The sequence below is a fragment of the Lissotriton helveticus genome, chromosome 5_1 (genome assembly GCF_964261635.1).
Source record: "Lissotriton helveticus chromosome 5_1, aLisHel1.1, whole genome shotgun sequence".
Classification (NCBI taxonomy): Eukaryota; Metazoa; Chordata; class Amphibia; order Caudata; family Salamandridae; genus Lissotriton; species Lissotriton helveticus.
Genome location: NC_136065.1, coordinates 682412032 through 682430467, shown reverse-complemented (window position 1 = coordinate 682430467; position 18436 = coordinate 682412032).

Genomic DNA, 18436 nt, shown 5'->3' with positions numbered 1-18436 from the left:
TTTCTCCTACCAAATAGCAGTTAGGAGAATGATCACACCTAGGATACCCAGGTGATATCTTTTACCACTATATTTGTTGTTCACCATTTTTTAAGCAGTAGCGACCTCCAGTCCTGATGAAAGCAGCAGACACCCACTTGGGTCCATAAGACTGCAGAAACATGTTGACCTATTGTTACATATAGTAGCTATTTGTTGAAACTACTATATCCTCGCACTGATTTTATTCTTTTGGAAGCTGAGAGGTACTCATTAAACTTATTTTCCTCTTGTCTCTCCAATTTTAGCCTTGTTTGCACCCTTTCTCACCTTCACTTTAATTCATGCACTGCTTTTCAGTTATCAGTACACGCCAACATACCTATAGCCCACTGGGACACCCACATTCTGACCAAACTCACAAGTGGTTGCAATGTCTACTCTTCCTGGTGTGAAGGGTCCCAGATTATGACAAGGGCGGTATCGGTCGATAACTGATGGGTATTTTTCACATCCGGAAAGTATCCTGTTGACCATGTATCGCACTCTTAGATACATTCTCTCTTTTTCTTTTTTGTTTGTGTTAGATACATAGTTAGTCGACAGATTGCTGTTGACCCACAGTTACTCTTTGTTTGCTTATACTGTCTTTATTGGGGGCTGTAGCTGTGCCAGGTCGTTAAATATCCCCTTGGACCCTCCTCTCACCGTTGTGTTCATGGTGTTACGAGACACCTTTTCCCTCCTTTGCAACATGGAAGCTCACATTTTCTGATTTTACTCCTCTACTTTCTACCTAACATCACAATGGAGGCCCCTTATCAAGCTCTTATCGCCCTCAACATCTCCTGACTGATTTTTCTGCCTTCCAAATCCAGCCGAGATTTATTCCCAGGCTTTCGTCCCCTTAGTAGTTCTCATGAAGAATAAATAATCAAATATTTGGGGGAGTGTAGGGTAGTAAGGTAGCCAGTAACGATTTCTTTTAATGAATCCCAACATTTGAGAGACAACTCTATGAATTCCTTTATGAGACAGTTGATTTTTCACACCTGACTGGCTCGGGATGATAATCTGCAATTCTCTTGAGGTTTATCCCAAACTTGTTAATAGCTGTAAACCTGGAGCTACAAAATTGTGCACCATTGTCAGAAACCAGGCTTTCAGGCAGTCCCTGTCTGCAAAGCAATTCCACCAGAGAACTTATAATGTTACTTGTGGAGACTCCATCCAACACCTTCACTTTGAACCGCTTCCAATAATGGTCAACGAAAACTAAAGTGAATACTTCCTTGTGACTTGGAGTACAGAACCGGCCAATAATGGCCGTTCTGTATGATGATGAACGGACCAATGATTAACGGACCATTGACTTCCTCAATGGTCCATCTGGAAAAGACCCAGGAAGCAGACCAGCTCACACGGTTTGGTGACTTTATCGCTGTTAGAACGCAACTTGCACGAACCTCATTTCATGATCCACCATTTTATTCAATCCAGGCTACCAGTAATAATTCCTGATATGTCGCCTGGTAACAGACATCTTTATGTATGGCCCCGGCACCCAGGACAAGAATCTTGCTTCTCAAAGCGTGTGGCAGAATAGCTTTATTTCCATGCACAAGAACTCAATTTTCTGAAGCCAGCTCACCTTGAACTTTGCATCATGTCGCCATGTGCAATGAATGTCAATGTCACTCCTTTTATCGAAAGACAATCTGGGCAACCTATAAAGAGCATGTGGCCTAATGGCTAGAGCAGTCGACCTCGGAGTTGGGGAACCGGGCTCGAGTCTCCGCAGGGACGTTCAACATCCTGTGATTCCTGGCAAATCACTTAATCTCCCCGTGCCTAACAGAATGAATGTGTCTGTCTGTAACGCAACTGGTGCTCATGTGAAGGTCTCTTATCCTTTGGGTCGGGTTCACACTATAGAGAACTAAAAAAAACACCAGATCTTTACACTACAGGACTAGGCCTCTAGCCACAGGTCGGATCGGATGCCACCTGCATCCAAAGCAAGATGCCGCTACAGCATAATTTCGAACTCTTCCCCTACTCTTGAGAAATTCTGAACGCCATTGGGATTGGTGTCACTACAACGCATGCTTTTACCACGCATGCCTTTACAACGCGGTTTTTACCACGCAGTCCATTACAACGCATAATGCTTTTAGGCGCTGGATAGTGAATTATTTAATTTACTATTCCAACTCCAGTCCCCGTGGATAGCAGGGAAGGTGTTGGATAGTATATTAAATACATTCCCTATCCTAGAGCGCCCCCCAGCGCATTGCGTTGTAATGGTTTGCGTGGTAAAAGTTGCGATGTAATGGTAGTGCGTTGTAAAAAATTTGTTGTAACCGTGCTACACCACGCCATTGTATGCCGGTAGCCTGGAGTGGAAGTATTTCCCCGGTGAAAGCAATTACCACGCCTTCGCTGCATCCAAGGTGGCATGTGGCCAGGTAGACTTCTCAAGGCTTCTCAGTGCCCTTTAGCAGATTTTCTGGCTTGACAGAATTTTCCTTCAGGAACCCATCCTGAATGCGTTTAGCCTACTCTGCCTTCCTCTAAAGCAATTTTAACTTGGTCATGACTCAGGATTCATTATTCAGGCACCCGGCAACCATATCGCAGCCATACTGTGGAACGTTTTGCACATATTGTATTGCATACAGTTTCATCCCCATTGTGCACAATAATCAGGGTGACTTGAAATATCTGGCATGGGTGGACAAAATTATGCGGCAAGGTTTACTAAAGTATGCAGCAAGAAAATGCAAATGATGTGGCATAATGCTGCTCATTTTGTGTTAGTCACTTTTACACATTTTAACACTATCTGGACAAAGGTTTCACTTCATTGCACTAGTGTAACATCAAAATACTGTAATAAACAGAAAGGTGAACAGTCAACCTTTGCGAAGTTCATTCCACTGTGCAGCAGCATGTGTTGTGACATTTTTAGTAACTTTTGATCCGTTTAAGCAAGAAATAAAAAAAAAATTTAAAATCTTCAAATTATGCAGCAGATAATGGATTATGTGGCAAACAGCAAATCGGAAAAATGCAGTGGCCGTAGATTTTAATAATTCCAGTATGTCCTAATTGCACAGAGTAACTGTGGGATCAACGACTATGTGAAGCTTCATTAAAAATGATCCACTCCAATGCTTCAGTGATAATATAAAGAGCAAAACTCCTCGAAATGCCCAAGGAAACAGGAGTATTTCTACCCCTGAACTAAAAGTAAACAGAAACTGGTCGTTTAGTCATTCCATCCGAAGTCTTTTGCAGGGCTTGGTCAAACCCCATTTGAAACAAGCATACATTGTACTGAGACTCATGGAACTCTCTGGTGATGACCCCTAGGAACCTACTAGTGTCCTCCTACTGCCCCCTTCCGTTCATCTCAAAGATTCTGTCAAGTAACCTTAGCGGAACTTTAATTTAAAAAAACGTGTATTATAATGTCTTCAAACATGTCACTAAAAACGTCCACTGTTACCCAATGAAATGGAGGCGGAAGGCCAGTGAACATTCCCTTTCTCCAAGGCCGGCATTTCAGTCCAGCATGCCAAGGCAACAGCCTTAGAGCATCAACTAGTGGTGGTGGCAGATTACTACAGATATGCATGAAAAATGCCTTTCTTTAATTGCGGAAAGATTCCTTGCCTACTTCTACGTTCTGCTTTGCCTGGCTTGCTTTCCTCCCAGTTCTGTGTTTGACCTGCCTCAGGGGCATTGGTCAAAGGCAAGGTAAATCCGGTTTCAGGGTAGGAAAATGAAGGAAAACCCCAATACTGATAGTGTTGTAAGGGAGGACTTTTCTATAAAAGAAAAATATTTTACACATGGATGAAAAAGTTAATTGATGCCAATTCACATTAGGGTAACCTTACTGTAGGCAAATATACTGGCACGTTAGCTCACATCTGGAGGCCTGCGATCAGCTCTGTTTTTTGGGAATAATACAAATTCTTGAGAATTCAAGAAAGTCTGAAAATTGCGCCAAACATAAGACTAAGCCCACAGTAACACCAGGGGCGGCTCCTCCGTTATGGTGAAGGAGCATCGCCCTCCCTGCTGAAAGCCAGCAGAGGCAAACAAGAAAAATAAAATGATAATATCTGCAAGCCGAGAGAGAGGTGGGCCATTCATCCTGACGCTGCAGATGCAGCACCAGGGAGGAAGGGGGAGTGGTGGACACAGCCAAGTGCGCATGACAGTTTGGCAGGCCCTCTGGGGCCAGCCAAGCCATCATACACATTTAGCCTTTCTCCACCTACCTGCGCTGTATAGCTGGGTGGAGAAATCAACACAGGCTCCCAGTCTATGCCTGAGCGTCGAGCCGACGCAAGCAGACCAATCCCAGCGCTGCTCAAGTGCTGGAAATAGCATTCCCAGCATGTGAGCAATGCTGGGATTGGGAGCTGGGAGTCTGCGCAGTGTGCAGCAGGCTCCTGACAAAGACGCGGGGATCGGGAGCAAGGCTACGGCCGTCGGAGCAGGCAAGTGTCATTTTAATATTCATAGATCTTTTTTCTTTAGTTTGTATTTCACCTCCTTGCCTCACCACTTCACAATACCAGCGACCGTAACTGAGTAACACCTTTTCAAATTTCTCAGCAGCCCCTTTGTTGCTTGACCACTTCCTCCTCTAAGGGTCACTTTAGCAAGGCAGGGAAAGCTACTGAAATCTAAGATGTGTGGAGGTTTGATCGGACCATGACCTTATTTTGTATGTAAACATGATGTAAAACAAATGTTAAAGCAAACACAAGGAGATAATGGACAAAGCGCTGAAACTTTTCAGACACTCATCCCCAGTCACAGATCTGAGTTGAATCCATCATCGTTCTTTAGCTCACTTCTCCACTCCAGTTCAGACACAGCTATATGTAAATCAGTCTTGACCTTGTGCCTCATGGAAACAGTCCAGCTTGTACTGCCAAGCCAGGTCTTCCCTGGACCGGAAACAAGCATCCTGGGACCGGTTTAGGGGTAACACCCCTCATCATTCAGGCTAGCTTTGAATCCAGTGGCAAAGTGAGCAAGGGACCCACGTCTGGGCATACCCTGCCATCTTAGGGCGAACAAAGCAAACACAAGGAGATGATGGATGGAGCGCTGAAACATTTCAGACGCTCCCCCGTAAAACAAATGTTGACTGAAAAATCAATGGATTTGAAATCAGTGGCTGTAGAACAAGTGACTGACTACATGCATAAACAAATAGAGCTCACATATAGAGGCTTCTAACTCTAGGGTCTACAACGTTGGTACTACTGATTCCTGGAAGGTTCTCAAGATAGACACATGGCATATATTTACATTGTTTTAATCTTTGGATGAATAATTCAGAAAGCGATTTTACTGAAAATTTGTTTGGATCCAATCATCATGGGCCAGCATTTGGCACTCCTATTTTTTTGGGTTTTGTTATCACTCGCAGTGTACAAAAGAGTATCTGGAAATAAGCCCTTTAAGCTCTATAAATTCCCCAGTTTTATTTGAAATGTAAAAATAGCAAAAAAATTGTGTGAATTGAGATTTTATAAAGTCTTTGCTCTGCAACGGCACCAGAGCAAATTTTTAAGGCAAACTTTTTACAGAAAAAGCAATGTTCTTCAAAATGAATGAAAGAAGTCAAATTAGAGATTGAATATGTACAAACGTAGTACAGGTGTTTACCAACTTTTACTGCCATATGACATATAGTAACGAGTAAATTGACAGCTACCATTTTATCTAAAAATAAAAAATGTAAACAGGAAATAAAGTTACATTGAAGTGTAATATTTCTCAAAAGTATTAAGAAACAAAGCGTTCCTTGACGGGAGTGCTAAAATATCGGGGTCTTTCGAATTCAAGTAAATGTGGTAATCATTCTCTAGTCTAGGGTTATCTAGAATATTTAGCTGGTACCATATCTCGAGGACCAACGCTGGACACCTCTAGTCCAACCACTGACAGTGTACAGAGGTGACCGTGACGAGGGCTATTTCAAGACAGTCTGGGATCTGTCCTTTGCTTGAAATGCTAAACAGGCGTAAATTGTACCTGTTCAGGTTTCTACGGCCAATGAGCAGATCTTCACACAGAGGTCAAGTGAGCGGTTAGCGGGCCTGTGCGTTAAAGACCTCGGCCGTCATTTTCTCTTACGTCGCAGAATGAACAAGCTTTTGCAATGCAATAGGTCTCGCAGTCACTCGAGTTACAAACGGTACAAATTGAACTGAATATTCCCTTAGTTATCCAGTAACACGCGCTGAGTAGAGGGTACAGCTGCTGCCTGACCCCTGTGCTGCTCCTAATCACAGCATATTGAGAATCATTTTTGGAAGCAGCGGTCTTATTGGTTTACAGCTAATGTTTCTCGGATGGTTACAGCATGCCAGATTAGATCACATCCGAGATATTTTTCTAGAGGGAACGATTTCTGCCTAGCGGCAGAGTCTGAAATCATCAATCGAGCTCTTTTCAGCGGCTGTTTGTGTGCAGTGGTAACGATGCGTTGACTTGAGGGCTCGCCGTGGGTCTCTGGGTATTTTTAGCGAGAACCTACTAAAGCAAGGCCATTAAGTGAGGAATAGCAAGTGTGTAATATTTGTAGTTAAATTATTTTTTGAAAACGTATATAATATTTAAAAATAACTGGAAGAAACATAGAAAAAAAAAAGATGGAATGAAATAAAATAGGAAGCCTAGCTACATAAGGACTGGAACTGAAAAGAATACCTTTTCTGACAACTGTGCAGGTCATGACGCAAATTGCCATCACTCAAAGTGTAAGACAGCCAATGGGTGAAGTGGGCGGACCCATTGTCCCGTGCTGTATGCTATGGTGGGAAAAGCAAAACGTGAATGACACTTGAACAGCCTACTGAATCAGGAAGGATGACTGAAAGCCCTGATTGCATGTATTTCTTTTTATTATGTTATTGAAACACATGAGGCAAATGATAGAGCTTTAGGCGTCTGTAAGCCAGACCTAAAAAGAAATAAGGCCCTTGGAAGTTAATTAATTCACACATATGGCTCCCTTATTTTGCATGTAGCTGGGTCCAAACTGAGGTGGCATGGTGTGCAAAATAACAATGGATTTGAATGCGGCCCAGAGTGATTACCAGTGGCTGAGATTCATTCAAGCATTTCATCCCTTACTTAGCAGGGCACGTTTGGTCAGCCACTCCCCTTTGTTGTCTGAAACCAGTGCTAGACATTCATTGCAAAGTTACCAGAACATCTAACATTTGGGAGGCATCAACTGTCCCGGGGAACTCCCAGTGTACTCATTGTCCACTTCACCTGAAACTTCTTTGCAGGTGGGAGCAGTAATATTTTATTAAGGCCTTTTTTTTAAAAAAAAGCTTACGTGTGGCGATCAAACACCTCAATGTCCCCAAGAGATCACAGGTGAGATTTACTATTATTTTGCACCCCACTGCGGCAAAATTAAACAGCACTGAAAAGTTGACAGGAGCGCAGTGGAAATTGGCTTTGTGGATTGTCAAAGCCTTTCGTTTCCTGTGCAAAGGGGGCTAGCATGAACACCATTGGTTGCACACAAAGCGAGAGTTCAGAAATTATTATGACCAGGCTTTTCGTGGAATTCTGATGGCAGCGAAAGCAGGCGCAAATAAGGGGCAAGTGGTAAATTACATGATATTCCTACATGAAAGCTGTGTAATATTGCAAAACTGATACATTTTATAAGGCATTGGTGGTCCTCGTGGTGAAATTTCTGCTTTATGCTAGCCAGCGCTGAGTCGTTTCTGCAGTAGTGCAAAGCTTAGCATCGCTCTACTGCCCTCTCTCTCTCTCCTCTTCTCTAGTCCTTGTTTCCTTAACATTCTGCCCCCTTCTGCTCCCTTTTTTCCCTCTCCCCTTATTTTTCCCCCGATTGCTGTTCCAATCTCGCCACTCTTGGCTCCTGCCCCTTTCTCCCGTCCTCCTTGGCTTCCACTTCCCTCCAAATCTTTCCTTCCATCTCTTCCCCCTCTTCTATCTCACATCCACTACCCTGTCCCGGCCCTCTCCCTCTCCTACATGCTCACTCCCTCTCTGTTCTCTCTCTCACTCTCTCCCCTTCCCCCCCTTTATCCATCTCTAACTCCCCCTGTCTCCCTTTCAGGTACCCTCTCACTCTGATCTCTCTCTAACTCTAACTTTCGCTCTTTCTACTTCTCTCCCCCCACTCTTGTTCTCTCCCTCTTCTCCTGTCCTCTCGTTCTCACTTCCTCTTCCTTATCCTCCTCGTCTGTCTTACTCCCTCCTCACTGTTGTCGCCCTGCATCCACCTATCACCTCTAGTCCTCATGTCCTATCCCCTGGTTCTCGTTCTCCTGTATCTCACTATGAGGTCCTTGAAAAGTCATGAATAAAACAGCATAGAAGGTGGTTCCTTGGTTGATAGGTTTATTCATAAGCACCCTAACCATCAGTTAACAGCCAGCCAACTCACTCCACAAGAATACCCGATCAGAACATTCTAAGTTCCATGAAAGCCACAAGTCATAGATATGGAGAGAATACTACACATCCTCTTTCTTATAATTAAAAATTGAAATAGGATCAGGAAAACAAATAAAGCAATATGAGAGAAAAACATTCAAAAAGAACACAGGTTACAATGCGAAATAAATCATGTGGAAAAAATAACAAAATCCTTATCTTGTATAATCCTTTAGATAAGAGGGAACTCTCTTTATGCGAGAGCTAAGTAACATTTGTATCATCACTACAAACAGAATTCTTCACATTAGTTTCATCAGTAATCATAAAATCTTGGACAATGGCAACACGATTTAAATTCCAAATCTTACCATTTTCCAATTTGACTGAGTTTTTAAAACATTTTATGACGTGCATCGGTGCAGAATATTTTGACCAAGCCAAAGCACCTACAGGTGCTCTGACCTTAACAACATCACCAACTTTAACCTTTCCTTCCTTTACCCTTTTCCTCTCATCATAGCATTTTTTATTGCTTAACTGAACTTTCTCCTCTCTAGTCCTCCATTCACCAACTCCATTGTTAACTAAACCTTTACCCCAACACATCCAAGCAGGACTCAAACTTGTGTTGGGAATTCTTCCTTTAAATATCTCAAAAGGAGTTTTCTTGGTTGTCGTTTGTGGTGAAAATCTATGAGCTAGAATGCACTTTTGCAACTCAACCTTCCAATCCAATGAATTTACCATTGAAAGCTGAACATTTTCCTTTATCACCCTATTAAACCTTTCCACAGTTCCATTGGTTTCTGGGTGATAAACAGAAGACTTTTTATGTTTTATTCCACATGACATTAAAAATTCCGACATCATGCTCGAACAAAATTGCGGTCCATTATCCGATAAAATGGATTTAGGAAAACCCTCCCTTTTAAAAATCTCCTTAAGAAATGAGATGACACATGAAGAAGTAACTTCAGAAACAGAAGAAACTTCCACCCACCTGGAATAGAGATCAATCAATACTATCAAATAAGGAGTGCGATGCTCACCTGAAAGAGGACCTACAATATCTATGGCAATATCATCCCAAGGACCTGTTGGAAGACTGCGACAAACCATGGGAGCTGTGCGTGAAATTAAAAATTTATCACTTACCCTACATTGCAAACATTCTTTCACCTCCCTTTCTATTTCTTTATCCATTCCTGGCCACCAAAATGAACACCGAATTCTTTCTTTGGTCTTAACAATTCCTAAATGACCCTGATGAGCCTCATCAATCAATCTCTTCCTCAAAGATTTGGAGGAATTCATTTAGTTCCCCTTAAAAGAATACCATTCTCCACTGATAACTCATTTTCAACTAAATGCCATATCCTCTCAAAAGAACCATCCCAATTCACTTTTCCTTTTACCACATCAATTATTTTCCCAATTTCAACATCCTTACCAATTTCCTCCAGCCACTCATCTTCAAGTATAACACCACAGGTAATCTCACATACATCTATTTCATCTTCACATCATCATCTTCACCATCAAGTCCCTCTACTTCATTAACCAACCGTGATAGACAATCAGCAAATACATTGTCAACACCTGGTATATAAACAACACTGTAATTAAACTCTTGAAGTCCAATTACCCATTTCCGAATCCTTGAAGAAACACTATCCAAACCTTTCATCATAAAAATCTCCCTTAAAGGCTTGTGATCTGTACAGACTGTGAACCTCATACCCCATAGAAAATTCTTAAACTTCCTTAGTGCCCAATATATAGCCAGGGCCTCCTTCTCTGTAACTGAATAGTTCTGTTCCGAGCCCCTCAAACTCCTAGAAGCACAAGCAATAAGTTTCTCATGACCATTCCTCTTTTGTTTCAAAACAGCACCCACACCCTTTGAACTAGCATCTGTTACCACAAAAGTCTCTTCAAAAGGTACACATGCTTGCAAATCCGGAGCATCAACCAAATCCTTTTTAATGTCACTAAACTCTCTTTGACAATCTTCTGTCCACTTAAATTCCTTATTCTTGCCTAAAAGATTTCTCAAATTGCTAGATTTACCAGCTAGGTTGTTTATAAATTTCCCATAGTATTCAACCATGCCAAGAAATGATACCACTTCTTCCTTGTTTTTCGGTGAGACCAACTTTCCAATAGTCTCAACCAACTCTTTTTTAGGTGAAATTCCAAACGCTGAAATGTGATGTCCCAAATAATTCACCTCATTAACCGAGAACCTACATTTTTCATATTTTAAAGTCAAACCAGCATTTTCCAACCTTTTTAGCACCATTCTTAGAGTCCTGTCATGATCCTGTTGATTTTCACCAAAAATCAACAGATCATCCTGATAACATTTCACAGATCTAATCCCTTTCAAAATCGAATGCATGATCCGTTGAAAAACTGACACAGCAGACACAAGTCCAAACGGCATTCTTTTATATTTGAATGCACCCATCGGCGTTATAAATGCAGTGAGATCCTGTGATTCCTGCGTCAATTCTATTTGATGGTAAGCCTGAGTTAGATCTAAAGTTGTAAACACTTTTGAGTCACCTAGTGATGTTAAAAGTTCATCTATATTGGGCAGAGGAAATTTATCTACTACAACTTCTCTGTTTAAAGCTCTTAAGTCACAGCACAGTCTTATCTCACCATTGGGTTTGTTAGCGACAACTATAGGCGCCAACCATTCAGTTGCTTCTACAGAGGTAATGATGTCTTGTTTCTGTAATTTCTTAAGTTCCTGCTCAACCTTCTCTTGTATCGCAATAGGAATTCTCCTAACTTTTGCAATCACAGGTACAGCATCCTTTTTTAATTTTATTCTATGTTTATAACCTTTTAAACATCTCAACTCTTTACGGAAAAGTTTTGGAAATTCTTCCATAAATGTATTTGCTTCAGATTCTACTTCTTGAATTTGCACCTGATGATCAGAGTTTGGATTCAAAATTACACCCAATAAGCGTTGATGAGGCCACCAAATCAAACAGTCACCAACCCTTGAAACATAGACTTTTCCCACAGTTATTCTCTTCCCAAATTCAAGGGTTGCATTAAAATAACCCATCATGGTAAAACAAAAACATCATCAAAAACTATCCGGTTTGAAATTGTACAAACATTAATTGATTCAGGGATGTGCTTCTTTCTTTTCGAAACGTGTTTCTTCCTCACACGGTGTCAAGTTCCTTCTTTCAAAAATAACTTAAAAACAAAACGATCGTAAATGTTTTCACTTTTCCGCTCTGTGCATGAACGACTTTCCTCAAAACGAACTTTCCTACTCCTGCGCGATGACGTGTTGTCACGCAGCGTCCCTGGTTATTCCCGAAGACGCTGTTCTTGACGAGACGATCGCCGAATCCCTCAGCCTGACACCACTACGTCATCACTCGGCACAGCGTCTCCAACAGGACAGAGCTCCTCAGACGAACCAAGAATCAACGGTCGAACCAAACGGTAACCGATAACGCTTCTCCACTGAAAGCAATACTTATTCGCCCAAATATTGATTTGTTGACGAAATCTGCAGATTTCAAAATTTTTTAACTCCGCAGTTGTATTTCTCATTCTTCGTATTTCCAAAATTTAATTTCTATAATTCCTTCCCTTTCTCCACCTTTAAGACACAGCCGCTGGGGAACCTCAAACTTTCCCTTTTTAAGTAACCACTGCCGCTGGGGAAGTACATATATGAAATCACACGTACCCTGGTTTAAATATACTATTCCAGAAATCGTTTATTTTTTATTTTTTTATTAGGTAGATTTTCCACGCAAATTCCAGTCATTCAGAAACAAGGTACTTAGCTTGATGTTAAGGTGCTCTTTATTTATTCCTTGATCCCATCCTCGTCGCCAATGAAAAGTCATGAATAAAACAGCATAGAAGGTGGTTCCTTGGTTGATAGGTTTATTCATAAGCACCCTAACCATCAGGTAACAGCCAGCCAACTCACTCCACAAGAATACCCGATCAGAACATTCTAAGTTCCATGAAAGCCACAAGTCATAGATATGGAGAGAATACTACAGTACTCAACATGAACCATGTGATTTGTTGCATTACTGTGGAGTAGGGGTATGGGCGGACCGGAATAACAGGTGTGGAGTCCAGATATAATGCGCTATGTTCAGCTGTTTTATTGATTTTGTACCAGGGTAGGTAAAAGGGGTTGAGAGAAGGTGAGACTGGATGTCTTGAAGTCTTGTCTCCTGGTGTAGGTGGCACAGGGTTGTCCTCCGCTGGGCAGGCTGTCAGGGTGGGGAGCTCTTCGGGTTGGCTTCTGGTCCACGGACGGGATCCGGTTTCACCTCGGAGGGGAAATGTCAGAGAGAACAGGGCGGTTAGTCCTTTTTCTATTCGGACCGTCGGAGTACTACCGCCAGCACCCGGGGTGTGATGGGGCCAAAGAGAACGTGAGGGCGGAGGATGGAAAGGGGGCTCAGAGAGGGGGGAAGAGAGAGGAAAGGGAAGAGCGTGCTGAGGTGAGGGAGGAGTGTAGGGGCTATGATACACAGGACTAGGTGAAGTGACAATGGCTAAGTACTATATACAGTGCAGATGTGGTCTATCAGTGGGTGATACTATATAAAGCTAAACTACAACTACGTACAGGGAGACACGGAGAAAAGGTAACAGTGTACTCTCGTGCCCGGCCGCAACTCTCCAGCGAGTTGCGGCCGCTCTCCAGCAACCTCCTGAGGACTCCACCAGTCTTTGGTCCAGACGTCCTCCTCCTCCTCGTCTCCGCTCCTCGCAATCCTTCCACTCTCCGCCTCAGCTTCTCCGCACGCTGTCTCCTGCCACGAGTCCACCGCATTGAACGCTCTCCTCTCTTCGTCATCGACTTTTCTGTGTGTCGGGCTGATGATGGGGGCGGGACTTCCGGGGTCTCCGGGGTCACGGGAGTTCCCTTCCGGTTTGTTGCGCGACCCCGCTGGTTGTTCCGTTTCCTGCAGGGAAAGAGAGAGAGGAGGAGTCCTGGTCATCAGGGACGCGAGAGGGTCAGCGGTCATGGAATCCCTGCTCGGGCGCCGCCCTGTCGAGGTGAGAGGCGCTCCCCTTCCACAAATACTCATCTGGCTTTTGTTATCCATATGACCACTTGGTCTTGCTGTTCTGTGCAAAGCGCTTTCACGCCTCTCAGTGCTATATAAAACGATTAGGCTGATGACATGAATACACAAAATGTAGGCTTTATTCAACATGTCCTTGTGACCATATTTTTTAAGATACATTCGTTGTAATTTCTATTGGACTTGTTTTCAGGTTAAGACACTTAAAAATGAAAAACTGGACAGCAATGAACACAAACGGACAAACATTAACATGAGTACATTTACAGCACAAGTGATACACCACATATATCCACTGTACTGTAAAACAATCAGAAAAAATGGCGATGCCCGACCCTATGCTTGAGGTTTTAATTAGTGTCACTGTTAGAACAGGAATAAACAAAATCGAAGCAATTTTAGTCCCAAGTGAGGGTAGATTTAAATTTCCAAGAAACGTATATGTGTCCATTGAAGTTCGTGATGAGGAGCATTTCCAAAATGTGCTGCTATGATGGCACATCAATGCTCCTCAGATATGCCTACGTGTTCGATCTCTTTTTGGGACTAAAAGTTCAATCAGATCTTCCTCAGAGCCATCTGGGTATTTCAAAGCATACGTGAGGGAGGCTGATGGGCCTGTTGTGGTCATTCTTAAGGGATCATTTGTTTCTTTATCAGGGGTTTTTATCATCTCTTGCTCCTTTAACCGCATGCGTGCTGCGGTCATTTTTGCGCTGTGCGGCTTTTTTTCAAAAGACGCGTTACATGACGAGCTCAGCTCGTCATGAGCATGCGAGCGGCGCAACTCATGACGAGCTCAGCTCGTCATGAGCATGGAAGGGGTTAGGTAGCAGTAGGCCCAGGTTGCCTTGCTCCTCAGCTTGCCAGCGCTCTGTGGCCATATTCTTCGGTGGGGCCAATTACTCTCTTCTCCTTGTTTTGTGGTTTAGTCGTGCCATCTCGGGATCTATGACCAACAGTTTAGCACTCCACTCGTGCCCCAACGACCTACACAAGACAATAACCCGACAACTACACGTGTATCTTTGTTAAGGAGATGTCGTCTCACGTCATGGATCTTGTGATTAGGTTTCCATGGTTGTCACCACTTAGAAGGCCAAATTGGCAAATGGTTCTGTAGTAAGTTAAATTAGCTCATAGTTCGCTTTTTTAAGTAGGCTCCTAATTATACTCCCCACTGCTATTTTCCACCTATGTTGATACTGCCTAGAGTTCAGGCAGAGAGAATGTGCAAAATGGAAATAAATGACTTCCAACCATCAACTCCTTTCATGTGCGGCTAACCGCAGAAAAGGTTAAATGGTGAAGTCAGAGGTGCCCGTAAACTTGCTATAACTCGAAAATGTGAGAGAAGAGAGCTAGAACAGTGCAAGCAATAGCAATTCTTATCACTAGCCAAGAGTGTCGTCCTGGTTCCTGATCCTGCACCTATCCAACAAGATGAAAGATCCCCTCTTTCTGTGAGCGATCTCATTCTTGATCCCTTTGAGGGCGCGCTAATGAAAATTTGTACCAAGGTGCTATATTGCATCAAATTACATGTACCGAGCTGCAAACATCATTGCCTCTATGTTGTCCATGTAAATAAATATGTACAAATTTCTGCACACTGTAACAAATTCTGGTCTTTGTTCTCTGAGTGGGCGGAGAGGCTTGCAAAGACTGTTTCGGTTGCACTCTTCAACCAAAACTGCCCTATACCATCAAGAATGAAAAAGTGGCAATCTTTGTTAGGCCTACCTCGGCAGATCGCGACATTGCATCGATTAGCGAACAAGTATGATATGTTAAACATCTGCCCTTGCCCCATTGACTGTAGTATGTCTGATCATGTGTGTTAAATTAGCACCATGCGTTGACGTCTAGATAAAAATAAACAATGGATCTTTCTGCCACAACACATCAGTAACCAATGCAAAAAATAAATAGTGCAACAAATTACCCTCTATATTATATAATATGGTATTAAATAGAACTTTTTTGTTCAAATAGCTCCACGGGGTAGTTTCTGTGATCTGACTCAGGTATAGGAAGCATTCGTGCTCCAGATAATAATGGAGAATGTATAGCTAGAATTCCACAGTTTTACCCTCCATTTCAAAACTGTCTGATATTCGTGTCCAAAAGCATTCCCCGGAAAGGCAGAGCAACAAGGGCCATTCCATATCCCTGGGAGACCACCTTTCCCTCCCAGAGACTCCCTCTATCTAATGCTCCTGACAACACTTTGCTGTTTGTGACCACGAATGGCAGAGTAGTGTCTGTCTCCATCCCCACAATGTTCTATGATCTCCTGCAAAGGTATGTACCAAATTTGGAGGCAGGTGTCCTAGAACTAGACTGCCACATTCATCATAGTTGAACATTTGTATTTATTTATTTCTGCAGTTTTAAATACTGTGAACTTGGCTCACAGGCATTACAGAACTTAGAATGAGTACCAGACTTTATGACCCATTTTTATTGCTTTTTAAGCAAGTGGAGATTAAGGGCCAAATTTTCTAAGTTTGACGCAACACATCGCAGCAAGGCAACTTGTTGGGCTGCATTGCATGAAGGGCAGATAGCAGAAATGCACCATATTCACAAAGATATGGCTCAAATCTGCTGCACCCTAGCGCTGGTGCCCTGTGCGCTGGCTAGTGCCAAAGCAGGCATCCTTGCTCCATGCTGCAAGGGAGCCTACGTTACAAGCAAGATTGTTTTCATTCAGGAGGGTATACCGTCCTGCACAAAAACAATCCTTAGAGGCATTTTCCTCTTTCTATATGTGCTGCAGAATGCAGCACACAATGTAAAGTGGAACTAATGAGGAGAAATAAAGATAATTCTCCTAGTTACACCTGAGTCAGGGAGGCCCAGCATAAATAATAATAATAATACAGAAATTTATTGAGCGCGAACAGCTACCTCTGGGGAGGTGTCCCGGCGCTAGAGAGTCCCACAACAAGAGTAAGTAGTCAGGAAGGGGGGCAGGATTATTGCGTAAAAAGCCAGGTTTTTAGGAGTTTCCTAAAGCTTGCTTCTGACGTGGCGGATTGGATGGCAGGAGGCAGGGTATTCCAAAGTTTCGCCGTGCCGGCCGAAAAGGACCTGCCTCCAAGTCTCGCTTTCCTTATGTGCGGTACAGTTAGCTTGAGTAGGGAGTTTGAGCGTAGCTCACGTTTCTGGTGGTAGCGGGGAAGTCGGAGTTTCAGATAGTTTGGACATGTGCCTTTTAGCGCTCTGAAAGCCAGGGTTAGCACTTTGAACTTAATTCTGCTTGCCACTGGTAGCCAGTGCAGCTCGTGCAGATGCGGAGAGATATGCTGCCTAAAAGGGACCCGTTTTATTAATCTCGCAGCCGCATTCTGCACGATTTGTAAGCGTTGCACCGCATATTTAGGTAGACCAAGATAGAGGCCATTAGAGTAATCGAGTCGAGAAGTGATTGTTGCGTGAACAACCGTTTTCCGGCACTCGACTGGTAGCAAAGGCAGAAATTTCCGCAAATTTTTGAGTTTATGCAGGCAGCCCGTGGTGAGCTGTTGTATATGCGGCAAGAAAGACAACTTCTCATCCCATTTTACTCCTAGATTTTTTGCATGGGGGCTGGGAGATGGGGCAGGGCCCATTTCCGTTGGCCACCACAGATCCGGAGGGGGATGTTTGGGGTTACCAAAGAATAGCACCTCCGTTTTGCTCGCGTTCATTTTAAGTTTGTTTGTGTTCATCCACTTGGCCACGTCTTGCAGACAGCCCCTGATTTTGCTAAATGCTGCCTCGGACATGTCTGTGTATGGGAAGACTAATTGCGTGTCGTCCGCGTAGGATATTGCCTTGACCCCCCATTTGGCAATCAAGGTAAAGAGTGGGGCCAAGTATACATTAAACAGCAGGGGGCTGAGTGCCGACCCTTGTGGGACGCCACACCAGAGATTTTTTGGTCCAGAAGAGAAGGGGCCCAAGGCCACTTTCTGGGAGCGATTAGTGAGGTAGGAGAGTAGCCAGTTGAGAGCTTTGTCTCCAATACCTATGTCCTTAAGTCGGGTCAGCAATCTGCTGTGATCTACAGTATCGAAAGCAGCTGATAGATCCAGGAGCACCAGCATAGCTGATGCCCCTGAATCTAAGGACCACCTGATAGACTCGGCAACCTCAATGAGGGCCGTCTCGGTGCTGAAACCGGCCCTAAAGCCCGACTGAGTTTCATGTAGGGCGCCGCTGTCTTCAATAAATTTGTTAAGCTGCCGCTGGATTATTTTTTCAAGCATTTTGCCGGGGGCTGCAAGGAGAGAGATGGGTCGGAGATTGTTCAGATCATCCGGTGCGCCTTGAGGTTTTTTTTTCAGCGGGAGAAGTGTGGCCTGTTTCCAACAGTCCGGAAACGTGCCCATAGCAATGGACGTGTTCCATATGTGTAGGAGGGGCACTGCAATTGCTTCCGACATTAGTTTCCACAGTTTAGGTGGGCAGGGATCGTCCGGGCCTCCCGATTTACATTTTTGTATTTCTTTTACTGCTTCAGAGAGGGAGATAGGCTGAAATTGATTTAAAGGGGTAATGAGGCACTCAGAGACTCTTAGCTCATCCATTAATGTCGGCTCAGGGTCCCTAAAAGTGTCATAGACTTTTAAATTTTTGGTATCAAAAAAGTCTGAAATGGATTCGCAGAGATTTACTGAAGGGATGATATCCGTCTCGATAGCTCTGGGCTTGAAAAAGGATTGAACAATCTTGAATACTTCTTTGCTTGATTGTTCCGCCTGTATGATGGAGGCCTCAAAGAAGTTTTTCTTGGCTTTTTTAATAGATAAGTGTAGAGCATGAAGGGCTTTTTTATAGCTGGATTTGGCAGCGTCGCAATAGTTAGCTCGCCAAAGGCGTTCCAGTCTTTTACATTTACTTTTTTCGGC